This window comes from Bos grunniens, chromosome 27 (assembly GCF_055505025.1).
Source record: "Bos grunniens cultivar Pamir isolate PY7600 chromosome 27, Bosgru_T2T1.0, whole genome shotgun sequence".
NCBI classification, from domain to species: Eukaryota; Metazoa; Chordata; class Mammalia; order Artiodactyla; family Bovidae; genus Bos; species Bos grunniens.
The window spans coordinates 32,754,135-32,771,451 of NC_141191.1; the positions used below are offsets into that span (position 1 = coordinate 32,754,135).

Genomic DNA, 17,317 nt, shown 5'->3' on the forward strand with positions numbered 1-17,317 from the left:
TACTTACCATAATACCCTTAAGTTTCAGCCATGTTGTCATAAATAGCAAGATGCCCTTCTTTGTGTTGGCTGAGTAATATTCTGTATATACATGTTACATACGCATCATGTTTTCTTTATCCATCTGTCTATCATTAGCCAGTTAGCCTGTTTCCATATATTGGCTATTTTAAAGCAGTACGTCAATGAAAAGCATATCTTTTTGAGTTAGTTTTTTTTTTTTCTCTTCAGGTAAATAGGCAAATATTGCTGGATCTATTTTAAATTTTTGAGGAATCTCCATACTGTTTTCCACAGTGGTTGCACCGATTTATATTCCCACCAACAGTGCACGAAGTTTTCCTTTTCTTTGCCTCCTCAACAACACTTTGTATTTCTTGTCTTTATGGTAATAGCCATTCTAACAGGTGTGAGGCGATGGCTTATTGGAGTGTGGATTTGCATTTACCTGATGATTAGTGATGCTGAACACCTTGTCATGTTCCTGTTGGCCATCTGTGCCTTTGGAAAAACGTCTATTCAAGTCCTCTGTCCATTCTTAAATAGGATTTATTTTTTGGTATTGAGTTGTATGAGTTCTTTGTACATACTGAATATTAGCCCCTTATCAGATATGTGTTTTGTAAGTATTTTCTCCCATTTGATAGGTTCTATTTTCATCTTGTGGATGGTTTCCTTTGCTATGCAGATTTTTTTTTTTTTAAGAAATCATTGGAAAAAGCCATGTTTTAGGACTAGTGATTGTGTCACAAGAGGAATGGCATCACTGATTTAAAGAGATACTGATAAACTAATTTAGGGAGGAAGACAAAAGCTAAGAAAATGCTCAGTCTTCCAACTTCTTGGGTAGGTTCTATATAGAGAATGGGAACAGTTTATCCTGATGTTATGGTTTGCAACCCCATAAATGCACTCAATTTGGTTGGTGAGAATTTCATTTGAAATCCTTTCTGTATCTTAAAAAAATAGTATATCTCTGGGGTACAAGATTATTCTTCCATCTGAAGCTTCCCTTTTGACTTCTTATATACGTCTCTCTGTTTTTATATGCTCACTTTTCAGAATTATAAAAGTTAAGTGGCATTTTTAGTCGCTGCTTTAAAGTTATTACACATGAATCTAAATTGGGTCTCATCAGCACCTTAATGAACAAACTCCTTATAACCCGGCCTTAATCAAAATGTTTTTAAGAATTAGAGCAATGATCAGCTATCAGGCTCCATGTGCTTTGCTCAGATATTAAATTTCAGATCCCCCAAGGAACAATTCACATGACTGTTGGAGTACCCCAAGTCTTAAATGAATGTCCCATGTTCCCCATCCCCTGAAACACTGTAGACAACACCCCCCGCTAATCCTAGTATCCTCATTTAGTATCTGCTGATTCTAATAATTATCATTTAATAATGTTTATTTCACTGAGTCTATTTTTAGAATAAATTCTGTGACAATGCTTTAGCTAACTGGCACGGTACTTGGATGCCTAAAATCAGATTCAAAGAATAACTTTTCTCATCAGTTTTGCACCCACTTGGCAGTAATCTGATCCAAACTCAATTCTAGTAGTCTTTGATGAGCTCTCATGTGGAGCCAAATCTAAATTCCTTCAAAGAGGGATGTCTCGCTTGCCCTCTCTGATCAGTGGAGCCCTCACCGACCTCCAAGAGCTTTCTAAGATGATTACAATGAGTGCTGTGATTGCAACCAGTTCCTGAAATCCCTTGGGATATTTTTACCCTACATGCTGTTCATGCAGAGAGGAAGTTTCATCTTAAAGGAATGAAATAGTTCAAGGCAACTTTGGGCTTAAATGTCAATTTTTTTTTTCATGTGAATCTCCATATTCTGTGGTAGAAAGAACTCTGTTTATTAAGACAGATGTTTCCAGTTCCCTAATCTTGACTCTACCTTTATCTAGGTTAGTGAACTTGGACAAATTACATAGATTCTATGACTGGCACTTTGTCTCTAAAATATAAGTTAAAATGGATGATTTCTAGAATGTCTTCTAGCATTAACATACAATGTTTCCAAAGAAAGGTTTAGGACACTCTGCCCCTTTCTCCTTTTTTTCTATGATAGACACCCCAACTATTCATCTAAGGGGCTTCCCAGGGGGCACTAGTGGTAAGGAACCTGCCTCCCAATGCAGGAGACACAAGAGACACGGGTTCCATCCCTGGGTTGGGAAGATCCCCTGGAGGAGGGCATAGCAACCCACTCTCGCATTCTTGTCTGGAAAATCCGGACAGAGGAGCCTGGAAGGCTATAGTCCATGGGACTGCACGAGTTGAACATGACCGAGTGAATGAGCATGTTCATCTAAAGTCCTTTTTTTATTTTTTTAAAAACTTTAGTTTGTATTGGAGCATAGCCGATTAACAAGGTTAGTTTTAGATGAACAGCGGAGGGATAGATATATGTGTATCATATATGTGTATCAGCCATAGATACACATGTATTCATTCTTTTTCTTAAGGGCCTTTTTTCAAAACACAGTGTGATGACTTTTACCTTTGCTTTAAATCCTTGCTTATAGAAACTTGGTTGAGTGCATTTACCAAGTAATGATTATTTGACATCTACCAACTTAACATCTGGAGAAGGCAATGGCACCCCACTCCAGTACTCTTGCCTGGAAAATCCCATGGACGGAAGAGCTTGGTGGGCTGCAGTCCATGGGGTTGCTAGGAGTCGGACATGACTGGGCAACTTCATTTTGACTTTTCACTTTCATGCATTGGAGGAGGAAATGGCAACCCACTCCAGTGTTCTTGCCTGGAGAATCCCAGGTACGGGGGAGCCTGGTGGGCTGCCGTCTATGGGGTCACACAGAGTCGGACACGACTGAAGTGACAGCAGCAGCAGCAGCTTAATAGTAAAGTATATCAAACATGTCTAGAAAGAGTGCCGTCTTCATCTACTTTTGTGATTCAAGGCCTACTTTTACTTATTACAATGGCATCATTGTTTTGGCTAATTTTAGAACATTAATTCACAATCAACAAAGCAAGTAGTAAGAGGTATATCTGTATCAGTAGGTAATTATGTATCAATAGATAATTTGCAAGAAATGACAGAAATGCTTATTTATTTGAAGGATCCCATGGATAAGATGAAGTTGGAGTATCAGAGCCACTTAAAATCCCTTTTGAAACTCTTTAACTTGTTTTAATTGGGCAGAAAGGCAATGTGTTACTTCCGAAGTATTTAGTCATAGTAAAATCCAGTTCAGCTATTAAAAAAGAAAATCTTCTTTTCTCTCCCTACCCTAGAATGGTAGTAAAGAGTCTACAAATATGGTCTTTGTGTGTGTCTCAAATATCACTGGCATAATTATGTCCCTGTTTGGCTCATTAAACATTACATTCTCCTGTGAGTCACTGCCTGACGGTGCCCCAGCCATGAAACAGTGGCCTGTGAAACAAAGGGGAGAAAACACAATTTCATTCTAGTGGTTTTACCTTTAAGTGTGTTGTTGGCAATTGAGAACGTTGCTTTGAGGTGTAATTAATCTCACCGAAGTCTAGTGTTTTCCACTTATTAATAGAAAACCCATCATCTGCATTTATGGCAAGCCCAGACCTTCATCCAGACCCAGGGTCCACATTTATCTTGAGGGTTTGCATTGTTGCCTGCAGTCATAGGGAAAGGAGTACATTCTTCAGAAAGTGGCTCCTTGAGACCTTGGACACTGGAGTTATAATAAGCGTGGGAACTTGCCTCATCAATCTTGCCTGGTTCTGTGAAACGCACACATGGCCTCAGGAGCATTTAGTACTTTGAAAGCCAAGTAGGTGTCTCGCTAGAGGAATATTCCACCAGAGCTGTTGAGGTTGTCATAGCTGTTTAATTTGGGATTTGTGTAGGGTAGGTTAGGGACGAGAGACAGGGTGAAGTAGAAGATGAGTGAGTTATTTTGGTTCTTTTGGAACATTAATTTCATAATCTCTGAAGGATTATCTCCAGGAATTTTAAATGTTGAGAGATGAAGAATTTATTTTGTTTTTTCATATATAGAAAGTGTTTCTATACTTTCTACCATGCAAGAAATGGAAATTAACCAGCAGAGAGAAATGCTTATCTTAAATATGTTGATATTTTTTGGAATACTCAGTTGTCCCTTCCCCAATTTTTTTTTAATGACCTGTGAACGCCCAGGTTACTCCAATAAGTGTTTGCTTATCAATATAACTCACCTTTCAACACCCACCACGATTGCCTCAGTTGGAGCCACGTGGCAAGTCACACTAGCTTTCTTCCTGTCTCGGTCCCATTCTGAATGATTACTTTTATTCATTATCGGTCAGAAGTTTGTGTGCCTTCATTTCTGTGTTAATCACAGTTTATTATGAAGAAGGCAATGGCACTCCACTCCAGTACTCTTGCCTGGAAAATCCCATGGATGGAGGAGCCTGGTAGGCTGCAGTCCATGGGGTTGCTGAGTCAGGCACGACTGAGCGACTTCACTTTCACTTTTTACTTTCATGCATTGGAGAAGGAAATGGCAACCCACTCCAGTGTTCTTGCCTGGAGAATCCCAGGGACAGGGGAGCCTGGTGGGCTGCCGTCTATGGGGTCACACAGAGTTGGACACGACTGAAGCAACTTAGCAGCAGCAGCAGCAGCACAGTTTATTGTGGGGTTTCTCTCTTGTAATGGAAAGTCACTTGGAAAAAAAATGAAAGAAACACCTTGTAATCTGCACTCTGAGAGATTGGGGTAGTAAACAGTTGTAGGCTCCTTGGTTACTTTTTTTCTCTTTGTTACAAACAGAAACTTTGAGGGCTTCTCCTTTGCCTTTATTGTAAGGACCTCCAGAGTTACTCTGGAGGTTGTCTTGCTAGTGGTGCTGTATGGAGCAGATGACCCTGGTGGTGATGTTTTGATTTGAACCCCTCCTATATGGTGATAGTCACTGTACTTCAGGGCCTCCTACCCAAAAGATGGACAACATCCAGTCAGGTTTCCTGGACCTCTGGAATCAAGGAGTCACTTTTAGAGTTGATTTTATCATCCATTTGGTTGAAAGAATCATTTCCACGTAGGTTTCATGAGGCCATGTTCCCCACCCCCTTAAACATCCTATATAACCCTACAAATCTAAGTAACCTTCTGTACTGCTAATTCTAAAAATTAACATTTAAAAGTGTTTATTTTACCCTGAGACTCACAGTCAGATTTACTTGTTTCATTTTGTATCCTAGGCATTATGTGTTAGTGATGAAATGGTAAGGTAGCACTTACCTAGGCTTTTTTTTTCCCCCCAATGACGTATCGTCCAATTTTTTCCAATTGTAGTACCGTCCTTGTCAGCTTCCTCCGGCATTGCTGTGCTCTGTGTGCATCATGCTGTCAACTTGAAGCACTGTCTTAACTCTGAACTTTAATGTCTTGACATTGTTGTTTTCAGATGTAGGTTCTAAGTTTGCTTTCTGTTTTGCAGTTACATTAAATCCTAATTCTAATCGACTCTAAACACTTTTGGCCTTCTGATTGATAGCGTTTGTGCTGGCAGTTCTAGATGATTCTAGAATTTAATTGGAGTATAGTTGATTTACAATGTCTTGTTAATTTCTGCTGTTTAGCAAAGCGATTCTGTTACAGACATGCATACACGCTTTTTCATTTTCTTTTGCATTATGGTTTGTCACAAAGTACTTAATATAGTTCCCTGTGAGCCACAGTAGTTCTTGTTTGTCCGCTCTCTATATACTAGTCTGAATCTGCTAATCCCAGACACTCACTCTATCCCTCCTCCATCTCTTCTCCCTCTTGGCAGCCGAAGTCTGTTCTCCCTCTGCAAGTCTGTTTCTGTTTTGTGGACAAGTTCATCTGTGTCATATTTTAGATTCCACGTGTAAATGATACTATATGGTATTTGTCGTCTTCTCTGACATACTTTACTTTGTATGACAATGTCTAGTTCCATCCATGTGGCTGCGAATGGCACTACTTTATTCTTTTTTATGGCTAAATAGTATTCCTTGGAAGGACTGATGTTGAAGCTGAAACTCCAGTACTTTGGCCACCTGATGCGAAGAGCTGACTCATTGGAAAAGACCCTGATGCTGGGAAAGATTGAGGGCAGGAGGAGAAGGGGACGACAGAGGATGAGATGGTTGGATGGCATCACTGACTCAATGGACATGAGTTTGGGTAAACTCCAGGGGTTGGTGATGGACAGGGAGGCCTGGCGTGCTGCGGTTCACGGGGTCGCAAAGAGTTGGACATGGCTGAGCGACTGAACTGAAGTATTCCTTGTAAATATGTTTGATGGTTCTCGATTTGCCTAAAAATTCATTCTAAATAAGTGTGAGTCACCTCATTTAGGTACATCTGATGACTTAGGTATACCTGATACTATATCTGAAAATTATATCGTCCCATTTTTCATTGAAAATATCAAAAAAATCTTTCCTATGGTATTATAGTGCTATTGTTTCTCTAATTTAGAATTTGAAATGGTCACAGAAACTGTATGTGACTAGAAGAAAACTGTTGATAAGCTTGTTTTAATGTATTAAGACTACAGAAAAGATTGAGAGAGTGTACTGTTATTGACCAGGGTTCTTGGCATTCCTTAAATACAAACTGTTAAGAGGCCAGACAAAAAAATTTAGGCATGGCTTTATTTGCAGCAGAGGGGAGTGAAGACAAATGCCAGGTTCCCTCGTTGCTGGTTCCTTGTACAGGGTGAGGGTGAGGGTGCGTCCAGGGATCAGGCTGGAGGAGTGGCTTAGGTAGTCTGCCCATCCCCTCGGTGGTGTGGATAGCAGGGGGCGTGCATAGTACCCTGCTTTTGCTCCCAACACCCTGTTTTTGCTCCTAGATCTTCAGAAGTGGTAGTTGGGTTTTTGGTCTTTCTGTGTCTTCTGTAGTAAAGAACCCACCTGCCAATGAAGGAAATGTAAATGACACAGTTTCAATCCCTGGGTCAGGAAGATCCCTTGGAAGAGGGCATGGCAACCCACTGCAGCATACCAGCCTAGAGAATCCCACAGACAGAGGAGCCTGGAGGGCTACAGTTCAGAGAGTCTCAGAGTCCGACACGGCTACAGCATGCACAGCAGCATGCCTGTCTCTAGTTTGCCCCAGCTCTACATGCATAGTTATCTTTAATCCCATGTGATTTCTTTGCATTTTGTTGCTAGAGGAGGTACTTGCCCAGGTGCAAGCATTGCAAAGAGTCGAGGTCCCAGCCTGTCTCGATTATATCAACATCTATTCTATCAACAGCCTCTTCCTTCCTAACCTCCCTAACAAGGACATGGTGTTGATCTCTGGACTGCCCACATCTTTGCCCTGTGAAAGTCACCTCTAAATGCTGGGGAAGGTCCCATTCCTTCTAGAGCATGTGGACCCATTTAACTGATGGTGTAACATCTGCCCCCAGAGTACCAACTCTAGGGTTGCTTGTTGCTTGTAGTTTCAAAATCTTTTTCATAGTAGCGGGGGTCATTACTGCTCTCCTCACCCAGACCCTGGGTACCAACAAAATTAAGTGCTTGCTATAAGCTATAGGTGCTTGCAAGCTATCCATCTGTTGATGACAAATAGCAAACAGGGATAGCCTAATGATATTCACATGATTGATTCATATTCATTTATACATGGAGGAGGATGCTGAGACAGCTAAATAATTAAATCACATAATGCAATTAAACTTGCTCTATTCGAGTGCTCTTTTTCTCCCATTCTTCTTGCTGACAGTATGCATACTAGGCTTCATCCCAGTGCAGTTAAGCTGATTAGGTAATACTAAGCTGCTCAAGTATGTAGTAGGCTTTTTTGTTGTTGCCTTTTTTTTTTTTTTTTGCATGAAATTCTTTATATCAAACACCAGATTCTCAAGGTATAACTTCAGGTCTTTAAATGATGTCCATAAAGGTTTTGTTTGAACACATTCCAGCAGACACAAGTGACCTTAATCCTCTAAGAGTGCCCAGGCTCCCAGAACTGCTCACTGGCTTTCGATCTTAGATATTCCTTTGTAAAGCAAACACATGTAAATTTTTCAGGCATTTCTTGAAATGTTGTTGAGTAGATTGGGCTCTTGCTCTGACAGTTTCTTCCTCACAAGGAAAATAATCTACAGGATGAAAATCTACTTCTTCATCTACTTGCCATCCATCCATCCCTCAGTTTGTATCTAATAATTATACTAATATGCTAATAATTTATATTGTATATTGATTGCCTAATATATGCCTTATAATACTGTAAGCAACTCACATTTCTCTACTTGAATGTACACAATAGGCTTGTAATACTATATTATTCACTTTCTATAAGAAATGATATGGAGGATAAAGTAGATTAGATATCTAGCTTAAGATCATATAATTCATTATTAAGAAAACCTGAATTTGAGTCTAGCTCTAACTCCAAAGTCCACATCACTTTCCTTGCATCAAGCTGCCCCTCGATAAGAGATATCAGAAGGAACAGTATATTGTGCTTCCAATCCAGCTTGGTAGAAATCTGTTTCTGACCGTGTTGAGCAGCTTGTCTAAGGAGGACGAAAAAAAGTAAGCCTCTTCTATTGTACACGTTCCACCTCCCAATCAGATAGCTGTCACATCAGATCAGGACACAGCTTCTGTTGTTGGTCACTACGGCCATTGGTGTATTGTCAGTCTTTGCTGAATCCCAGATCCCAGCAGGCTCAACTAAATCTGCGTATTAGGTAAAATAACAAAGGAATTAAAGGCTTTTACATGAGCATCAAAATTTCATCCTCCTGTCAGTGTCTTAGGTGTTTTTCAGAAGGACTTTGTTGTGCAAAGAAGGTCATCTCATTAAGCAGTGAAAGACAAATCCTGTTGCTTTTGCTTTTCTTTATGAATCTTCTGCATAAAATACTGATTTTTTAGAAAAGATGTCAGTGTTTTCCTTAGTAAGACCTTTTTTGTGTGTGTAGAGCTAGCCATTCTTATCAAAATGTTGTTGTCTTTTGTAATAGTGAAACTGATCTCTTGACTGCTGTTCTCTTGACTGCTGTTATTCCAAATTGGAGATGAATGAAGAAATTAATGCATTGGAGGAAATAACAGAAAAAGTCAGGTGTTGTTAGTATTATTAAGGACTTAAAACAATAGAATCTATAAATTGTTTAGAATCGAGTTGTTTTAGAGATTATACAGCTATACTCTTAAAAATCTAAAACAAAATAAAAATGGTAAAAAATAAATGAATATACAGTTCATAAAAAGTAAATGAAAATAGTTGGATATTCTTTAATATTTACCTTGACTAGCGATCAGAAAGCATGTTTTAAACAATATTTTATGCATCTATTAACAAATATCCCCCAAATATGTTATGGTGATGAGGATAAAGAAAATTGATAAACTCCTCTAATGCTGGTGGTTATGTCAATTTAGTCACACACGATAGGCACTTAGTACATTTTTATTGCAAAGATCATGGTCATAAAATTTTATCACATTTTCATTTGTCTATATATTATTTACCCTTTTCCTTCATAGAACTTCAAGTCTAGAGGAAGGTGCAATGATATATATGAATAACTGCATATTAGTACAGATCATTATGTAAAGACAAGGAAATAGGTGACCCAGAGTCAGAATTTTTGTGGTTCCAGAAGGTCTTATATGATCAGTATCAACTAAGTTAAACCTGAAGGACAAGAATAGGCTATAAGCAAAGTGGGGGGATGGTACTGAGGGCAGAAGGAAAACATGGGTGTGTTTCCAGGTGAAGATCATTTGACCCTTGAAAGAACTGAGGGAGATTCCCTCTAGCCTCCTGGAGGTGAAGTGATTGGTCACAAAGCTAGAGATGTTAAGTGTGGACCAGATCATGAAAAGTCTTGCTCAAAAGCCATGTCAGAAAATAGGAATCTTAGCCAAAGGATTGACGGCTTTTAAGACAGAATGCCATGTTTGAATTTGCATTTGACAGAGTTCATTCTGCTTATAGAATGGATGTAAGGAGGGCAAATAAGAATGATGATGAAGACAGGACCAACTGTCATGATTGAGGGGAGTGATGGTGCTGACTAGTTTAGTAGGAATAGAGATACAGGGCTAGTAGTGAATTTAGGAGACAGAACCAGTAGGACCTTGTGATGAATTGGGTGTTTGGCAAGCAAAGGAAAAGTAGGTCATGTCCGGGTTCCAGCTTAGGGAACTCAGTGAATGTTAGGGTCTTTTTTGTTTTTTTAGGGCAACTGAGCCAAATAGAGGATGTGAGGGGCTAAGCCATACGTTCTGTTTTAGGCATAAGGAGTCAGTGGGATCTATGGAAAATTGAGGTGAATACAGCAAGAGGCAAGTTACTGTACAAGTGTGAAGCTGCAGAGAGAGAACTCTGCTAGCAATGTAAATTCATGTGTAATCAGGATATAGATGGTATAGATGAAATATCAGTGCTATAAATCTAACATTTAGAAATAACTAAATGGGGACTTCCCAGCAGTCCAGTGGTTGCGATTTAGCTTTGCAGTGTCAGTAATGTGGGTTCCATCCTTGGCCAGGGAACTAAGATCCCACATGCCACGTGCTATGGCCAAAAATAATAAAATATAGAAGAAAATTCAATTGTATTATTTAGAAAGCAATAATGAAATGTTAAATAGTGAAGAAATTAGCAAAAACAAAACTGATATATCTACTCTTAATCATTGAGAATTGGCCTAATGAAAAATTAATAATACTATGACAAAACGAGATAACATCTTGAAATATATGTGAAATATATATGGGTGTGTATATGTATATACACACATACACACACCCTATTCAAAGAAAGTCAAAATATTAAATATATATTTGAAAAAGATCTGAAAATGAAATATACCAAATTATTAATAGTATTAGTTTTGGGGAACTTGATAACAATGGATGATGATGTCTTCTTAAAATACACATATTATTTGTACTTTTCTATAATTTTTATCAACATAATAAGCCATGATTTTCAATACAAAATACATCATCAAATGTTAAAGATGTTTTTGCATTGTATTTGACTTTGCTAAAATATTTGCCAGTTACAATGTCCTCATAAAAGATTTTACAAGATTGTTTCCTCGGTAGAGTTTCTCAGTAGACAGCAATACAGAATGTAGTTATAAATTTAATCTTTTGTGGCCCACCCAAACAAAAGCAGCATAGTATAATGGGGAAAATACTCTTTTAGAAGTCAATAGAGAGATTTCCACCAAATCTGCTCCTTGGAATTCTTTAGCAAGTTGTTTAACCTCTGAGGGCCTCGATTATTTGTAGGATAAGAGAGTTGGCCCAGATTTTATCTAAGGTGAACTCCCACTCTATTTTGCCCGAGTCCAGGTCACATAGGAAAAAAATTATATCAAACTGTGTTCCAATCAAATCACCCCTTATTTATTCAGATATGTGACTAAATGATCACAGTCTAAGTTGCTTTTTTTTTTAATGTGACCTGACATCTAATGGAAGTGTATTTATTTCAAAGGGAGTTTAGTGTCTGTTCCTTATGTTTTTGTTTCTTTTTGTCCTACAAAGATTGAAAGTCCCTGCCATATTAATGTGCAGAACATAAAACACCAACCACTTCCTGAGAGGTAATTTTCCAAGAATGAAAAATATGAGAATGCTGTTGGATTGTTTGCTTTTCTATCATTCAATGTTGTATTAAAACAACCATTTTTCCATAGCTATGAATGGCTTCACTCTTGAAAACTGTCAGTTACAGATGAAAAGTGATAGCACTCTGAAAGCAAAACCATTCCCAAATCGCACTAGTTTTTCACATGAATTTGAAGTCTAATCAGTGGCCCACATTCATACATAAATGTATCTATTGTGGGGTGAAAAATTAAGAAATGATCTTTAAGCTTTATCTCAAACCTGGTTTTCAACAAAATATTACCCTTTTATGTTTACATTTTAAAATGAATTTTTATCAACCTGTCAATCAAATTCTTTCCATTTTTCCCCCCAGGGACATATTTACCATTTATTTCTGCCGTGATTCATGAATTTCAACATACTAGGAGTTGGACAGCATGAAGTAAAATCTAGAAGTTGCCATAGTATAGTTTACTGAGACTTCCATAGTCTTGCACTAGAATAGTGTGTACGTGTGTTTTCTGATTCTAAGTGTTTATTTAAGAATGCATTTAAAAATAATAAAAAAGCAAAACACTTAAAATTTAAATCATCAGTAATCCCATCGCACATTGAAAACCACTGGGCTAAATTTGGCCTCATTTTAGAGTCTCTTTGGACAGACTGTTATTATGGGAACAGGTGTCTCATGCTAAATCTGATTGCACATTTCTGGTTTCCGTTAAGGGACAAGGCGCCATCAGAACTCGTGTAAAATCTCTGGCTTCATCCCAATTTCAGAAGTCAGTTGTGCAGATGACTCAAGCAAGAGCTTAAAATAGTGGATGATTTAAAAACCAAACCAAAACAACAACAACAAAAAGCTTCCCCTGTGGCCTTGGGAGAAATGTCGCTTGTGTTGGTGTGGCTGGAGAAAAAAACAACTCCTTCCTCAGTACTGGAACAAGCATGGTTTCTTCCTCGGCATACCCATGGAGTGACTTTAAAGTGGCCTTAGGGCTCATGCAATAAACTGAGACAGCTGTCTTTCTTTGATATGGTGATTACTCTATGTCTGCATCTCAGAAAACGTAATGAAAGGCATGTAGAAATAAGAGATGTTGGAGCCAAGTTGGTCCAATAGTTTAGTACCAATGTCAAAGTCAACTCTATAAACTGTGAATTGGAAGGAATGTGATATTTTGTTCTACCTAACTCTTCAGTGCCCATTCTGTGCACTCATGGCACACATATGCACTCACCATGCCCTCAGTTGGAACACCTTCCCCATATGTTGCCCATTTCAACTCCTACCTCAAACTATGCTGAAATGTAATCTTCCCCACAATGGCTGCCACAGACCTTCCTAAGCAAAGCTGGGCTTTCTCTCCTCTGTGCCTTGTGATATTTTGTATATACTTCCCATCTACTCTTGGCATGCTTGTCATTGTTCAGTAATTATTTGTCTCTCATTCATCAGAGACAGATAATACTTTGGCCACCTGATGCAAAAAGCCGACTCAGTGAAGCAGACTTTGATGCTGGGAAAGATTGAGGGCAAGAGGATAAGGGGACAACAGAGGATGAGATGGTTGGATGGCATCATTGACTCAGCAGACTTGAGTTTGAGCAAACTCCGGGAGCTAGAGAAGGGCAGGGAAGGCTGTTGCACTGCAGTCCATGGGGTCGCAAAGAGTCAGACATGACTGAGCGACTGAACAACAACAAATTCAATCAGGGAGCTCCTTGGGGAAATTGACTGTCTTAGTTATCTTTGGACTCAGTGTCCAGTACCTAGAACACCGCCTAACCTGAGTAAGGATGTACCTGTATGTCAGTTTAACAAAAGACTGACCATGTTAAGGCAAATTGTGGTAGCCTGGGAAATGATGCTTTTACAACCTCTACTGAAATCTGAAGTTTCTTATGTGAGGAACTGAGAAGGACTTTTCAGATTTCTTTGAATACATTGTCAGTGTTGTTTACCATCTACTCTGCAGAATTTAAAATCTGCTCAATGGAATAATATCCTAGACCATGTATAAGAATGATACAAGTGAGGTAAACTATGCAAATGAGATGATATAAAACATTTCCATTTTTATTAGAGGTTGGGAAGAAGGCAGATCATTTCTGAGTTTAAAAAAGAAAACTTTTATTGGAGCCTAGAGAAAGAGTCTGTTTCATAAATTGCATTAAATATTTGGTATGTAAAATTCCGGCTGTTGTTCTGCATTAAATGGATACAATGCACCCCTTACCTAATTAAGAAACCATATGGAGTCAAGACACATTTACATAAACAAAAGCAGAGAAGCCAGCTCTATTGTGTTGTCTCTGATTATGTAACTTGGTTTCCAAGGTGTGGATTTGTTCTCTGACTTAAATATTGCCATGGACCGAATAGTTTCCAGACATTGAATGAAATTTAGCTATTTGTAAGGTGCCTTGACTTCATTTAAATATTGCAGTGAAAGGGACCCTGGAATACTACGCAGTTTCCTACGTTTAATAACTGCTTGCCTGTTAAAGCCGGTAGTTTTGGAATCTGGCCAACAGGAAATCCATTGTATATTATTACATAGCTTTGCAGGATAACCATGTGCCTGGCGTATGGTTTAACAGTTTACTATATGTTTGTTGAATAAATAAATGCCTCAGTGTGTTTTCAGAGTTGGTGACCTAACACAATTGCTCTAGCATACATATGGGTAGCAAACAGAAATGGTATAAACAACAGTTTGTATCATGACGAGCACTGGGATGAAAATAATAACCATCACAAAACCGAAATATGAATATTGGGGTAATAAGTTTGGAGTGGAAATCTAAATCATAGTTATAATTCTTTCTCTTTTGTTTGACAGTCTTTATCCAGGCAATGATACTGATGGCAGTCAGTGGTGGCAAATTAAATGTATATAACATTTTATTACTTACTGTATTTTATCACCTATATTATCTCACTTTACCATCACAGGGTACCCATTTTATGAATGAGAAAAATGGAACTTCAGAATTAAGTTCTTCACCCAAGGCCACAAAGTTAAACCAGACTTTAAATCAGGTTATTTGATTCTGAAAGATCTTTTGTTTTACCGGACTTACTCTTTGCTTTATGGCAGAGTTATTGGTGGAACTTGCAAACACAAATGCATGTTTTGTTGCAGCGAGAAGTGCTCTTTGGAGACAGAAGAGAAAAAAATGAAATGTATTTCAAAATACTCTTGGGGAAAAGGTATGAAAATAATTTAGAATTTCTCAGAATATGTTAAAGCTCAACTTCGTTCATACTCTAACCCATGAAATGCCAGTGCCCTGATGTTCCAGGGTTTTATGAGTCCCAGTTTGGAATGACTGTTCCTCTGCCGTGCCCAGTCCTGTTACAGACTTCACATTTCAAACCATCCAACATTGGCAGTTCAACCTGGTTAAATATAAAATGACAAAAGCCCCAGTTCCAGTCCCTTTATTTTTACTGACGTTCACTGCATCGTGGTATACTCCTTGTATTTTAATTGGAGTTTTAGTCGTTAACTGTTCCTGCTTAAGAGAGGGGAAGCTATTGCTAAAGGAAACATTGCAAAACCCTTCTCATTATTTTATTCTCAGCCATGCTCGTTCTCTGACTGCTTTGTCTGTTCCTGACTTTAGTGAGGATGCCTGGTCAGTCGACTCTAATCAGTCGAGTCCTTGCTGTGCTGTTCTCTCAAGTGTTTTCTGGAGACCTTTTCTGGGTGTGTCCATAACACTCATACAGACCTGGAATCACAGTCCAGCCAAAGGGATCACTGAGTGACCCTGAAGATGAATGTTACATGTAATGTAAGCAGGTGAGGAGCCACACAGATCCTTTAGCTTCTCATATTTTGGTTTTTTGAGCTGTGTAACACTGAGTGCCCCGGTGGCTCAGACGGTCTGGTAGGCTGTCCATGGGGTCGCAAAGAGTCAGACACGACTGAGGGAGTTCGCTTTCACTTCATCGTTGCCATAATGTAGGCACTCACTCAATGACACTATCAGACTTCTAAGGGCCCATTCACTTGAACTGAAATGGAATTGTGAGGTGTTTGAGTCAGATTTGCATTCAAATTCAGTCCCCACTTACTAGCAACATAACTTTAGATAAGACATATATTTGAAGCATTTTCTCAAACGCAGAAAGTGGTACTCAACAACCCGCCACTTAGATGTTATAAAGTTTAAATGACTTAATCCATGTAGAAGGCTTATCACCATAACCCTATAACCATTCAATACATGGCAGCTCTTATTTTTACTCTCTGCTAACGTAGTTCCCTGGTGGCTCAGATGGTAGAGAATCTTCCTGCAATGTAAGATACTCAGGTTCGGTCCCTGGGTTGGTAAGATCCTGACCACTTGGGAATGGCTCCCCACTCCAGTATTCTCGCCTGAAGCATACCATAGACAGAGTACCCTGGCAGGCTACAGTTCGTGGGATCACAAAGAGCTGGACACAACTGAGCAACTAACAACAACAACAAAACCTGCTTTCTGTGTTTTGTTTTTAGCTTCCCCGAATACTTAACGCTGTGAGCATTGGGATTTGATAGAGTGAAGCTTCACACTCTGGCTTTCAAACAGAAGATCTTGAGTATCAGTGAGTGTTTCCTGCAGAAACAACGGGGGAAAGCTGACAGATTCTTTGGAGGTGAATGCCTCCTGATGTGTGTTCAGCCTCTGTGTTGTCAGAGCTGGTTGTCTGTGCCTTCTGCAGCTTTTCCCGGTGCTCTTCCTCACTTACAGCAGGAACAAAAGATAGGTTGATGCCCACCACATGTATTCCTTCTATCAGGAAAGTAAAAGCTTTCTCAGAAATGTCTGTTTATGACTCACTGGCCATCGATGGGTGTCACGTGGCCCTGCCACCTGGGAAGAAGTAAACTCAGTCTGTGACTTTTCATTCCTCTACCAAGTAGGAGAAGGCAGTTGTCATCAGCATTTGTCACACTGAGTTTAAAAGTACAATCTGAGTTATAAAGCAGTGGTCAGTGTACTGAGATTCCAAGTAAGTTTACCTTGAAGTCTAAAATACCCATGCAGTCTTCCATATGATCATTTATTAAAGTAAGCCATCCCCCGCCACTCGCCTCCAGGCCTAGGATTTGTCAGTTCAGTTCAGTTCAGTCGCTCAGTCGTGTCTGACTCTTTGCAACCCCATGGACCGCAGCAGGCCAGGCCTCCCTGTCCATCACCAACTCCCGGAGTTTACTCAAGCTCATGCCCATTGAGTCAGTGATGCCATCCAACCATCTCATCCTCTGTTGTCCCCTTCTCCTCCTGCCTTCAATCTTTCCCAACATCAGGGTCTTTTCCAATGAGTCAGCTCTTTGCATCAGGTGGCCGAAGTATTGGAGTTTCAGCTTCAGCATCAGTCCTTCAAATGAATATTCAGGACTGATTTCCTTTAGGATTGACTGGTTGGATCTCCTTGTAGTCCAGGGGACTCTCAAGAGTCTTCTCCAACACCACAGTTCAAAAGCATCAATTCTTCAGATTTGTCAGTAACTTTTGTTTAATGTTATTTAAGTGTATTTGATTTGTGCTGTTCATTTCTGTTGTATAGCAAAGTGTTTCAGTTTAACATATATATACACACACACATTCTTTTTCATATTCTTTTCAATTATTTCATCTTCTTTTCTATTCTGGTTGTTAGCAACTTCTAGGTCCCAGCTTGGAACTTCTGTTGGCAACTTCCTAGTCCAGTGGGTTAAGAAGGGGGTGTCTGCAGGGGAGCA

General features: G+C 39.2%; 1 protein-coding gene across 15 annotated transcripts in view; it reads left to right on the top strand.

The window, feature by feature from the left end:
• The window catches only part of UNC5D (unc-5 netrin receptor D), a 641,211-nt gene that overhangs the window by 333,592 nt on the left and 290,302 nt on the right, over positions 1 to 17,317 (top strand). Inside the window, exon 1 of one of the 15 annotated variants that reach the window (XM_086379680.1) lies at positions 16,109 to 16,227. The exons of the other annotated variants lie outside the window; for them this stretch is intronic. The gene's annotated coding sequence lies outside the window, so the exon portion shown is untranslated. Of the gene's footprint in view, positions 1 to 16,108; positions 16,228 to 17,317 lie in introns of those variants that run through there. 15 annotated transcript variants of the gene reach the window in all.